Source organism: Babylonia areolata, chromosome 4 (assembly GCF_041734735.1).
Source record: "Babylonia areolata isolate BAREFJ2019XMU chromosome 4, ASM4173473v1, whole genome shotgun sequence".
Lineage (NCBI taxonomy): Eukaryota > Metazoa > Mollusca > Gastropoda > Neogastropoda > Buccinidae > Babylonia > Babylonia areolata.
The window spans coordinates 51,118,539-51,131,038 of record NC_134879.1 but is presented as its reverse complement, the minus strand read 5'-3'; the positions used below and the strand labels follow the sequence as shown (position 1 = coordinate 51,131,038).

Below are 12,500 nucleotides of genomic sequence, written 5' to 3'. Positions count from 1 at the left end.
TAAAAAAACACTGAACAAAAATGAAGAATGTTGCGACATCGTGAACCAAGTTTTGATTTAGGTTACACTTTCCCACTGATTTTTTATTTTATTTTATTGTATTTTATTTTTATACTTTTTTTTTGACCAGCTGCAATTTTTAGATTACCACCTGCTTAAACCGTCAAGTCTCAGCAAGCCAATCTAATACATAAACAGACATTTTAATTTAACACACACGCTCGAACGCGCGCGCGGGCGCGCACACGCGCGCGCGCACACACACACACACACACACACACACACACACACATTCAACAACAAGAACAGCAACAAGAAAAATCAAGCCAATACATAAACAGACATTTTGATTCAACACACATGCTCGAGCGCGCGCATACATTCGCACACACACACATACATACGTGCATACTTGCACGCACACACGTGCATTCACATCCTCAAGCACACTCTTTTTCTTCGTTTTCGTTTCTTTTTCTCTTGTGAACGGAATCTGGTAGTCAGTAAAGCTGCAAAAATATCAGCAAATAAACAAACAAACAAGAAAACAAACTCTTCACTGGTTACCAGTTTCTGCCCGCATTCAGCACAAAGTCGCAACTCTCACCTTCAACTCCATTTGCGGGTGCTGCCCCTCAGCATTTGAGTGAAGTCATTCAAAGCTAGCTAGCTACACACACCCACGACAACTCATGATATCATCTTTCGATTCACGGCGGCTTTTCGCTCCCCAATCCTTCGGTGATTCTTCTTTTTTCTCATTCAACCCCATCTGTCTGGAACAGGTTACCTCACGATCTTCGCCACTCTCCCGCATTTCACTCTTTAAAAATTAGTCTGAAAACACCTTTTTTTTTTTAAACACCAAGGCATAGAGCTTCCTTGCCTTTCCAATGTGTGTGTGTGTGTGTGCGTGTGTGTGTGTGTGTGTGTCTGCGTGTGTGTGTGTGTTTGTGTGTGCTTGTGTGTTCGTTCTTCTTCAGTTTAACGTCTTTCCACTTGAAGTGATATTAGACGGAAAACAAAAAACAAACAAAAACCGTGGGGGTAGTGGTTGTGGGAGGGGGGTGGGGAGTAAAAGTGTGAGAATGTGTGGAGGGTGAATAGGGAGAGACAACGCTAGGGAAAATGGAAACGTTATAAACGCCAACATAAAACAACTATAACAATTGTGCATGTGTGTGTTTGTGTCTTCGTGTGTGTGTGTGTGTGTGTGTGTGTGTGTGTGTGTGTGTGTGTGTGTGTGTGTGCGTGTGTGTGTATGTAATCAAGTAATGTAATACGCGTAGTCTTTGAATCTGTTTTATGCTTTTGTGCGTTAAATCTTCTTCTTCTTCTTCTTCTTCTTCTTCTTCTTCTTCTTGTAAGGTATTGCGCGCGCGCGTACGTGTGTGTGTTTTGATATTTATCATAAAGCGCTTTGAGCTCCCTTTAAGGGAGGAGAGTGCCCAACAAGTATTCATTATTGTTATGATTACTATTGTTATCAATATTGTCATTGTTGTTGTTATCATCATTATCATCATCATTATTATTATTTAAAACAAGAAACAAAGAAAAGAAACCAATAAAACAAAACAAAACAGAAGAGAGAGAGAAGAAAGAATGAACACCTGAATGAAGACCTGTCGCGCGCACGTGCAACAGCAACACACGCTGGACAGTTATTGGATTTCGGACCGTTCCCCCCTCAACCCCTCCCCCCCCAGCCCCCGCCCCCCTTCCCCCCCAGCCTCCCTGCTGTCTATACATTCCCTGCAGGTGCCCGCGGGTCCCTCGCCTCGGACAAAGAAGAAAAACAGCAACAACGGCGCCGTCCTCCAAAGAGGAACTTTTAATAATTTACTTCTCCTTCATAAATCTGCCGCTCCTCCCGGCTCCGACCCCCCCTGCTGGGTATTCATCATTTCAGCATTTCAGCAGAGGTTTCTCTTCTCTTCGTTGTGTCTGTGTCTGTGTGTGTCAACATCTGTCTGTCTGTCTGTCCTTTCTGTTCTTTTCTTCTTTTTTTTTTTTTTTTTTTTTTAAGCGTGTCTCTGGATGTCCATAATCTCTCTTTGTGTCGCTGTCTGTCTGTCTGTCTGTCTGTTGGTCTGCCCCCTCTCTCTCTCTCTCTCGTTGTCTCTACCTCCCGTACTCCCTTCCTCCTTCTGTGTCTCTCTGTCTGTCCGTCCGTCTGTCTGTCTGTATATCTGCCTCCCTCCTTCTTTGTCTCTCTCTCTCTGTTTCTCTTTCTGTCTGTCTGTCTCTGTCTGTGTCTCTGTCTCTGTCTCTCTCTGAGGCCATTCTCTATCTCTTTCAGTTACTGGAAAAACTCCAAATGAAATTATGGTGAATGGAAATACGTGGGGGATGTTCGCTCCATATCGATGGAGCCTTGTTCTTTGAGCTTTTGGTTCCAGTCTTTAAAAAAAACAAAATCAAACAAAAACCCAATTTAACGAGATCACTAAAGAAGCTTTACGAAAGAAATATAAGCGAAGAAAGACATTCACAAACTTTTTCTCTTCTCATAAAGCAGTTATTTAGAATCGTTTGGATTTTCAGAAGTATATGGATGCATTGAGATGTGGGAGATCAATTTAGAAACAGCGTTCTTTAAAGTGTTCGCACAGCGAGTAGTCGATTGATGTATGAATAAGATTGGAATGGAAACCTTCAAAGAACAAACAGCAAAGTCAAATATTTACTGTAACCGGAAGAAATACTTTACCATGAGACATTGCCATAGTTAAATTAAGAGCGGCTTTGGTCACGTTTCGTCCAGGTGTAAATGATCTCAGAATAAACAAAATGTATTGTATTGTATTGTATTGCATCGTATTGTATTGTATTCCTCTTTTGCCACTATATATTTCTCTCTGTGAAATTCGGGCTGCTACTGTCTGCCTGCAAGTGTACTTGTTTTCCTATCAAAATGGATTCTTCAACACAGTTTTGCCAGTAACAACCCTTTTAGTCGCTGCTCGGTTTATCGGACCTCGAGTTTATCGTCCCATCCGAATGGCTAGCATCCACACCACCACTCAAGGTCTTGTGGGAGGAAGCGGGGGGTGGGGGGGTGGGGGGCGCGGGGGGGAGGGGGGGGGAGAGATTACAGGCGAGTATTGGATTCGAACCAGTGCCCTCGGATACTCTGGCTTCCTAGTTGGAGGTGTGACCACCAGGCCCAACACTCCACTAAAAGCAGTGTGGCCAAGAAACTGTCTGTTCTATGAAGACTTCAGAACTGACTTTTTTTTCTTTCTTTTTTTTTTTTTCCTTACAAAATTTTTCAGCGTTACTAAGATTACTCCGCCACTTCCAGTTTTGTTATTTCGGGAAGAAGAAAAAAGAAAATGGGCTTGTGATAAGAGAGACGGTGTCATGTTCATTAACAAAGATTTCCGAAGAATTGCTTGTCCGTTTATTTGTTTATGTATCCTGTTGTTTTTTTTGTTTTGTTTTCTTTTAGGGGTTTTTTTGTTTTTTTTTTTTTTTTTGGTTGGTTGGTTTGTTTTTTGTTGTTGTTTTTTGTTTGTTTGTTTGTTTTTTGTTGTTGGTGTTGATTTTTTTACTCAAGGCCTGACTGAGAGCGTTGGGTTACGCAGCTTGTCAGGCATCTGCTTAGCAGATATGGTGTAGAGTATATGGATTTGTCTGAACACTGTGATGCCTCCTTGAGTAACTGAACTGAACTCCGAAGAATTTCGGTAAATCGCAGTTGTTTTCGATGTTAATCTTAACATTCGCCGCAGAGAAAAATAATCGTGGCATCCCAACCCACATTTGTTGAATCCTTTCCCTTGGTTTTCCATGTCGTTGGTTTTTCTTACTTACTGTTTTCTTACTTTGGTTGTACAGGCTGGTATTGTCTTGGGTCTTTTGGCCAAACCTGGCAACACTTACTAACTTAGCTGGGGGTCCTCAACGGGCTGCAGGAAGACTTGCGTTGCTCGTGCTTCCGTCCCGTGTTGGGTTGTGCATTGGGAGACAGGGAGACAGAAACAGTCACTCAGGTTCCAAGGATAGAGAAACCGGGGAAGTTTGTAGGGAGGGGGCGGGAGGGGAGGGGAGGGGAGGAGTGGTGGCTGGCTGGGACTGCTGCGTGTTTCGGGGGAAGTTTGTAGGGAGGGGGGGGGAGGGGAGGGGAGGAGTGGTGGCTGGCTGGGACTGCTGCGTGTTTCGGGGGAAGGGGGGTTGGGGGGGGGGGGTGGCGGGTTTGGGGGTTAGATGTAAGAGTGATGTCTAGGGATTGACGAGAAACAACGTACACACACAAATGCGTGAGCGCCCGCGAACACAGACACACGCGCGTGCGCGCGCACCCACACGCACATAGAAACACACGCACATAATAATTTATACACTGACACACACACACACACACACACACACACACACACACACACACACACACACAGAGACGCACGCACACACACACAGACGCACGCACACACACACTCTCTCTCTCACACACACACACACGCGCATACGTATACGCACACGAACGATCACACGCACGCAGAGAGAGAGAGAGAGAGGGGGGATGTACACTTTTTACGTGTGTAATGGAGAAAGCACAACGTTGTTTTTTTGTTGTTGTTTTTTATGTACGCACAGATAGATAGATAGAGAGAGAGAGATTTGGGGTAGTCACTGAGAAACTTGGGGTTGACTGGGGGTGAGGGAAAGAAGGCTCTCCCACGTTTTCCTCAAACGGAAGCTGAAAAGGATAAAATGCACCATCTGTTGATGCCTCGTGATTTTCTCTTTTCTTTCCCATTTATTAATTTGATTTTACCAGGGAAGGCGCGTCAGTTTTTGAGCAGCCTGTGTTGTATTCTTTTCATTGTCAGAAAGTCGAACGCGCGTCAATTTTTGAGCAGCCTGTGTTGTATTCTTTTCATTGTCAGAAAGTCGAACGCGCGTCAATTTTTGAGCAGCCTGTGTTGTATTCTTTTCTTTGTCAGAAAGTCGAACGCGCGTCAATTTTTGAGCAGCATGTGTTGTATTCTTTTCTTTGTCAGAAAGTCGAACGCGCGTCACTTTTTGAGCAGCCTGTGTTGTGTTTTTTTCTTTGTCAGAAAGTCGAACGCGCGTCAGTTTTTGAGCAGCCTGTGTTGTTGTTTTTTTTCTTTGTCAGAAAGTCCAGTTGACAAGACACCTCGTGTGGTCATCGCGGCAAAGTTTGTCGGCAAGTACGTTTGTTTATTTATTTGTTTGTTTGGTCTGTCTTTTTCAGGGTATTTGGCGATGAAGGGACTGTGAAGTCCATGAGTCTGATCCCACAGGAAGGTGGAAAGGAGTTTTAGAATGGACCCATGTTAACAAGCCCACGTTTTCTCGTGATCCCACCTTTTCTCGCAATCCCACGTTTTCTCGGAATCCCACGTTTTCTCGTGATCCCACCTTTTCTCGGAACCCCACGTTTTCTCGCAATCCCACCTTTTCTCGCAATCCCACCTTTTCTCGCAACCCCACCTTTTCTCGCAACCCCACGTTTTCTCGCAACCCCACCTTTTCTCGCAACCCCACCTTTTCTCGCAACCCCACGTTTTTTCGCCTTTTCTCGCAATCCCACCTTTTCTCGCAACCCCACGTTTTCTCGCCTTTTCTCGCAATCCCACCTTTTCTCGCAACCCCACGTTTTCTCGCCTTTTCTCGCAATCCCACCTTTTCTCGCAACCCCACGTTTTCTCGCCTTTTCTCGCAATCCCACCTTTTCTCGCAACCCCACGTTTTCTCGCCTTTTCTCGCAATCCCACGTTTTCTCGCAATCCCACCCTTTCTCGCACGACAGGAAAACAACCACCACCACCAGCCTGCATCAAACCGGATATCAATGAAACCAGAAGCTTTTAAATAGTTACCAAGCAACAAAACAGCCACAGTGACGGGTTTTTCAGAGGCACTCCATCCAAGCCAGCACAAGACAACAGTCAGCACAACCCAACACACTGCAGTCCAACAACACAGCAACGGTGTCGGCGTGAATTTATTATTATACATTTTCCCCGTCATTAAAAAATGAAATATGTATTTCCTTTAGAATGAACCCAACCGAAATTTCGTCAGCAGCTTGGAGCACTACTACTCCTGACTTTACCTCATTTCGTAGGACTTGACGATAATGAAGAGTTCGGGGGTGGACATGGGATTGATAGTTTTCTTTCTTTCTGTTGCGTTTGTGACGGGCGCAATAGCCGAGTGGTTAAAGCGTTGGACTGTCAATCTGAGGGTCCCGGGTTCGAATCATGGTGGGTAAAGGGTGGAGATTTTTACGATCTCCCAGGTCAACATAATAATGTAACTTATGTGCAGACCTGCTAGTGCCTGAACCCCCTTCGTGTGTATATGCAAGCAGAAGATCAAATACGCACGTTAAAGACGGTGGGTTATGGAAACAAGAACATACCCAGCATGCACACCCCCGAAAACGGAGTATGGCTGCCTACATGGCGGGGTAAAAACGGTCATACACGTAAAAGCCCACTCGTGTACATACGAGTGAACGCAGAAGAAGAAGAAGTTGCGTTTGTGGGCTGCGTTCACTCGCAAGTGCGAGTGAGTTTTTACGCGTGTGTGACCTTTTTTACCCCCACCATTAAGGCAGTTGTAACTGCTGCTCTAAGCCAGGGGACGGGCAGTAAGGATAAGCTCTCACTGATGCTCGCTGGACGTGCGTCTCAGACAGCCTCGGACAGCAAAGTGCATCCCCGGCCTTCACGTGTGGATTAGCCTCATGAGCCTGACGGGGCTTTTTGATACTTACAGGAGAAAGGGCGAAAGGCGGGTCACTGGCGTCTTAAACCCAGTTGCCTCGGAGAGACGGGGCTCGTCAAACTAGGCCGGTAGCTCGTCGGAGTGAAGGAAGACATTGGTTTAAAAAAAACCCGCTGCGTTGCGGCTACACCCACTCATGAGAAACAGAAGAATTGAGATGGTCAACCTTGATGTGATTTTTTTTTTTTTTTTTCATTTATTGTTTGTTTGTTTGTTGTTTTTTTGTTTGTTGGTTTTTGGGGGTTTGTGTGTGTGTGTGTGTGTGTGTGTGTGTGTGTGTGTGTGTGTGCTTAGATTTTATTTCATCAAGATTTTGCGCCTTATAAACACTATAATATTAATAATTATTATTATATTATTATCTTTATCTATTATTTTTATTATTTATTATATTTTATTTTATCTTAAAATTTATTTTATTCTATTTTATTTATTCTTTTTTTCTCTCTCTCTCTCAAGGCCTGACTAAGCGCGTTGGGTTACGCTGCTGGTCAGGCATCTGCTTGGTAGATGTGGTATAGCGCATATGGATTTGACCGAACGCAGTGACGCCTCCTTGAGCTACTGATACTGAGAGCAGTACGAGGCTGTATTCAGCAACGTCCTGGCAACTCCTGCGAAGGCGCTGGAACTGTGTGTATCGGCACTTGCCTGTCTGTTGAGTCATTTCAGCGACGTGGAGAAACATCACCCAGAGCACACCACCATCGTCTCCGAGACTGAAGGATGACTCATGAAGGCAGCCATTCCCCGTTTTCAGAGCCGGGTGAGCATGCTGGCTATGCTCGTGTTTTCATAACCCACGGGACGTTGAAATGGATTGTGGATTGTTTAACGTGCGGATTTGATCTTCTGCACGCGTGTACACACGCAGGGAGGAAAGGCACAAGCAGGTCTGAACACATGTTGATCTGGGAGATCGGAAAAAACCGACCTCCACGGTTTGCCCACCAGGCACCGATATCGGGATCGAACCCAGGATCCTCGGATTGAAGGTCCAACGACGGGCGCAATAGCCGAGTGGTTAAAGCGTTGGACTGTCAATCTGAGGGTCCCGGGTTCGAATCACAGAGACGGCGCCTGGTGGGTAAAGGGTGGAGATTTTTACGATCTCCCAGGTCAACATAATTATGTGCAGACCTGCTAGTGCCCGAACCCCCTTCGTGTGTATATGCAAGCAGAAGATCAAATACGCACGTTAAAGATTCTGTAATCCATGTCAGCATTCGGTGGTTATGGAAACAAGAACATACCCAGCACGCACACCCCCGAAAACGGAGTATGGCTGCCTACATGGCGGAGTAAAAACAGTCATACACGTAAAAGTCCACTCGTGTGCATACGAGTGAACGCAGAAGAAGAAGAAGAAGGTCCAACGTGCTAGCCCTGTTGTACCAGTTAAATCATGGGAATTATGTCCGGAATTATTCATTTAACCGATATGCTGTATTTCGGTTCCAGCTTTCACATACGGTTGACTGGAAATAATGGCAAGGGTGGAGAGTTCCAAGACTGGTACTTCATCACAGTTTCAGTTTCTCAAGGAGGTGTCACTGCGTTCAGACAAGTCAGTAAAGCTACACTACATCTGCTCGGCGGATGCCTGACACATAAACACTAGATATCAGTGTCTATGCCTGACACTGACACACGCGGCAGTAGCGCACGCATATGTGTGTGTGAACCAATCAGAGTGGATTTCTTCTACAGAATTTTGCCAGAGGACAACACTTACGTTGCCATGGGTTCTTTTCCAGTGCGACAAGTGCGTGCAGCACACGTGACCTCGGTTTACCGTCTGACCTGAATGACTAGACGCTCAGTTCGTTGTTTGAAGTCAAATTTGGGAAAAGAGGTCCAGACCTAGATTCGAACCCAGACCCTCACGGACTCTATTGTCATATAAGCGTCTTAACCATTCTGCCACCTTTCTCCTGTAATTATCACAGTCAGGGGCCAGACTGCCATGGCAGCAGAATCTCGCCCACACTCAAAACACATCCCACCCCCGGTTAGAATAAACTTAGAATTGAAACAAATAACCAAACCAAAAAAAACAAACAAAAAAAAAAACCCTTTGGCATTGCAGATAGTTGTTTCTTATTGACCAGCCACAAATAGCTCAGGGCAAAAGCCAGCCAGCAGTGTTTGCCAACAGACAACAGCTTTGCCCCTTTCAAGGCTGCAAGACGAACTTTCAAGCCGAACAGACAAGATCCGTCTGTCGCTGCACTTTTTTTGTCGTGGAGCAGAGAGAAAAGTGGGGAAAGAGAGAGAATAAGATGTAGTCTTACTATTCAGAACAATACCAGAGTAAATGAGGGGGATAACAATGTATAACGTCTATTATCTTATGTTCAGACTGTAAGCCAAATAATAAGGTAGACATTGAACAGTATCGTTGATAGAATGGATGGTCGAGTAATGGTGTTTTTGTCTTTTTGTTTTGTTTTTGTTTTTGTTTCTTTTTTAATGTTTGTTGCTTCCCTATTGTAAGGATGTTGTATTTCGATAAAAGCTGTTTTGTTTTGATGGATTAAGCAGAGTGTGGTATGGTACTTGTGGTGACATAAGAATTAACCCTATCACCCCCTTGTCAATAGACCTATGCAGGTAATGACAATAAAATATCAAAGCGTCTCTCTCTCTCTCTCTCTCTCTCTCTCTCTCTCTTTCTTTCTTCCCTCCCCCTGCCTCTCTCTGTCTCTCCCCTGTCTCTCTTCTCTCTCCTCCATTTGCCTCTGTCGTTTTACAGTGAGCGGCTCTCTCAAACTTGTTCAGTGTGTGTGTGTATGTGTGTGCGTGTGTGCGTAAGCATGTGTGTGTGTGTGTGTGTGTGTAAGCATGTGTGTGTGTGTGTAAGCATGTGTGTGTGTGTGTGTGTGGTGTGTGTGTGTGTGTAAGCATGTGTGTGTGTGTGTGTGTGTGTGTGTGCGTGTGTGTGTGTGTTTGAAAAGGTCAGTGTGTGAACACTGTTATTGGACAGCAGTCACGTGGCTCCGTGTCTAGAAGTGACGCCATCGTCCATACATACATCACCACCACCAGACTACTGGCAGGCAGCATCACACTTCGTGCGTTAGGCTGCTGTGTGTGGTCGGTCCCTCCATGTCCACCCGTCTTAACACAGACAGCCCATTTTCTTTTTCTTCTGCCTGTCTCTTTCACATCCCATCTCTTCTTCCCCCTCCCTCACATCTTCACCCAACCTGTGGCATTACTCCCACTGCGTTCTTGCCGACATTCCCAGTCCCCCATACACAGCCACCACACGCGGGTTCTTCAATCGCAGACCCAGGTCGGCAGTCCATACGGAACCATCGATGCTAGGTCGCCAGAAGGCCACACACCATTGGAGACCCTGCGCTGTTTCTTAGTCACTAGGACACCACCCGGCTGCTAAGCGCCCCTACTGACGATAATAATCGCTTAGTGGCGGAGCCAGACTTGAGTGAGGGTTCCCCCCTTTCCCACCCCCTTCTTTCTTCTGCACCACCCACCCACCCCATTCTGCTCACACCTGGCGCTCTTATGAAATGAGATGGTTCATGGTTCGCTTCCGTGTGGCAGTGTGGGGTACGGGTGAGATCCATTTCGGTCACAGAAGATCGCAATCGCAGTCCTGTAGTCATGGACTCTGTGTGTGTGTGTGTGTGTGTGTGTGTGTGTGTGTGTGTGTGTGTGTGTGTGTGTGACTATCTGTGCAGCTAACTCTCGAATGCTTGAAAGGCTGAAAGGGACATCCATGCTGGCTTACGCGCGCGCGCGTGTGTGTGTTTCTCTCGTATATTTGTGTATACAGTCTAGTATAGTCTGTTTTCGGCTTCCTGAAAAGAGTGCATTTGTTTTGTTTTTTCCAGAGTGCAAACTAACAACAGCTCTCACAAAGGCCCGGAGCCCTTTTGAAGCCAAGACACAGCCCGGCGACAGGGCGTTATTATTGGCTTTGTCCTCATCTCCAGAGGGCCGGGAAAGGGGAAACGCTCGCAGAGAGAGGTACACACACACACACACACACCAATCCAAAACACAGCGGCTGCTTCACACAGGTGTGCTTGCTGTCAAAACAGAGTGCGTATGGTGGTGGTGGTGAACAAACTATGTTGGTGGGAGTGTGGGCGGTGGAGGGGGGGGGGGGAGTGCAGTGGTTGTCAGAGAATGAAGATTGGTTTCTGTCTGTCTGTACGGTTTCTGGCGGTGGTATGCATCACATGGGCTGTTAACATGATGATATGCTTGCACCAATGGTTGGTCAAGGTAATGGGAGATGTACGTGTGTGTGTGGGGGGGGGGGGGCGGGGGGGGCTGAAGGGGGGGGAGAGTTGGAGATTGTGGCGGACTGAGGAAGAGCAGGGAAAGTGAGGTGGTGGTGGTGTACGTGTGTGTGTGTGTGTGTGTGTGTTTTCTGAATGTCTCTCTGAGCGTGTTTCTCTCTTTGTGCTTGTTTCTCTTTCTATTGTTCGTTCGTATCGCCTCTCTCTCTCCCCCTCTCTCTCTCTCTCTCTCTCTCTCTCTCTCTCCCTCTCTCCAGCCAACAATACAACAGTCTTGTGCGATGTTCCAATGATTTGTCCGAACGCAGTGACGCCTCCTTGAGCTACTGAAACTGAAACTGAAACTGTATTGTATCTCTTTTTTCGTCACAACAGATTTCTGTGTGATATTCGGGCTGCTCTCCCCAGGGAGAGCGCGTCGCAATACTACAGCGCCACCCAATTTTTAAACATTTTTTCCTGCGCGCACGCGTGCAGTTTTATTTGTTTTTTCCTATGGAAGTGGATTTTTCTACAGAATTTTACCAGGAACAACCTTTTTGTTGTCGTGGGTTATTTTACGTGCGCTAAATATCGGTGGCTGAGCCGTGGTTCGAACCAGCGCGCTCATATTATCTCGCTTCCTACTAGTAGGCGGACGCGTTACCTCTATCTAGGCCATCACTCCACTTATGTCTAATGAGTTCAAGACCTGCTTCTGTTTTGACTGTACACATGTTCCCAACCCATCGTTCTCAATTAGACTTGCCTGTTCGCATTTACCCTCAGGTACTCCTGCTATTTCAACTGTTGAAAAAACGTTGAAAAGAAGTAGTAGACATTTCCTGGTGCAACTAATCGGAGAAAGCCTTCAAAAACAGAAGAGCTAAATTTGATGACCGTACAACTTGCTGTCTGTACAATACACACATTGAAGTGGTCGCTTCGACTGCACCGTTTACAGTTACTGAGTTAGGCATACCTAGCCTGTAATGCGACATTACTGTATTGTTTTATGATAGAGCCCATTATATGGCCATCTCAGTGCAATTGTTTTGTCATTACTGCGATGGGACGATTAGTTGCAGAGGCTGATATCTCTTCTTTCTTTTTTTTAAATCGTATATAATATCCTACTCAGAACTTCCACCACCACCCCCACCTTTCTGTGTTTGTTGAAAGTCGATCTACCAGGTATCATGATCTATGACTTGGCCGGCATCTTCTAACACTGCAGTGAGTGAGTGCAGGTAGGCCTACGCTTCTGTAGATCAGTCATTCACTTTGTTTTGTTTGTTTGTTGTTGCTTTTCTTCCTCATTCTGTTTCACGTCTCCAGAACATCCCAAAAAAATGAATTCAGAGCAAGCACCCCGCTTTTGGTTTTGATGAAACCCATTTGGACGATGAAACTTAACGAAACCCCTAACTCCCACCCCCACCCCCTCTACTCCCACTCCCTGGCAGCCCTTACCTCAACCCG

General features: G+C 45.9%; 1 protein-coding gene across 3 annotated transcripts in view; it reads left to right on the top strand.

Moving 5' to 3' along the window:
- LOC143281283 (FMRFamide-activated amiloride-sensitive sodium channel-like) overlaps window positions 1-12,500 on the top strand; it is a 158,862-nt gene that overhangs the window by 102,020 nt on the left and 44,342 nt on the right. For 2 of the 3 annotated variants that reach the window (XM_076586416.1, XM_076586414.1), the window contains one exon: window positions 10,626-10,761. The exons of the other annotated variant lie outside the window; for it this stretch is intronic. The gene's annotated coding sequence lies outside the window, so the exon portion shown is untranslated. The remainder of the gene's footprint in view (window positions 1-10,625; window positions 10,762-12,500) is intronic. 3 annotated transcript variants of the gene reach the window in all.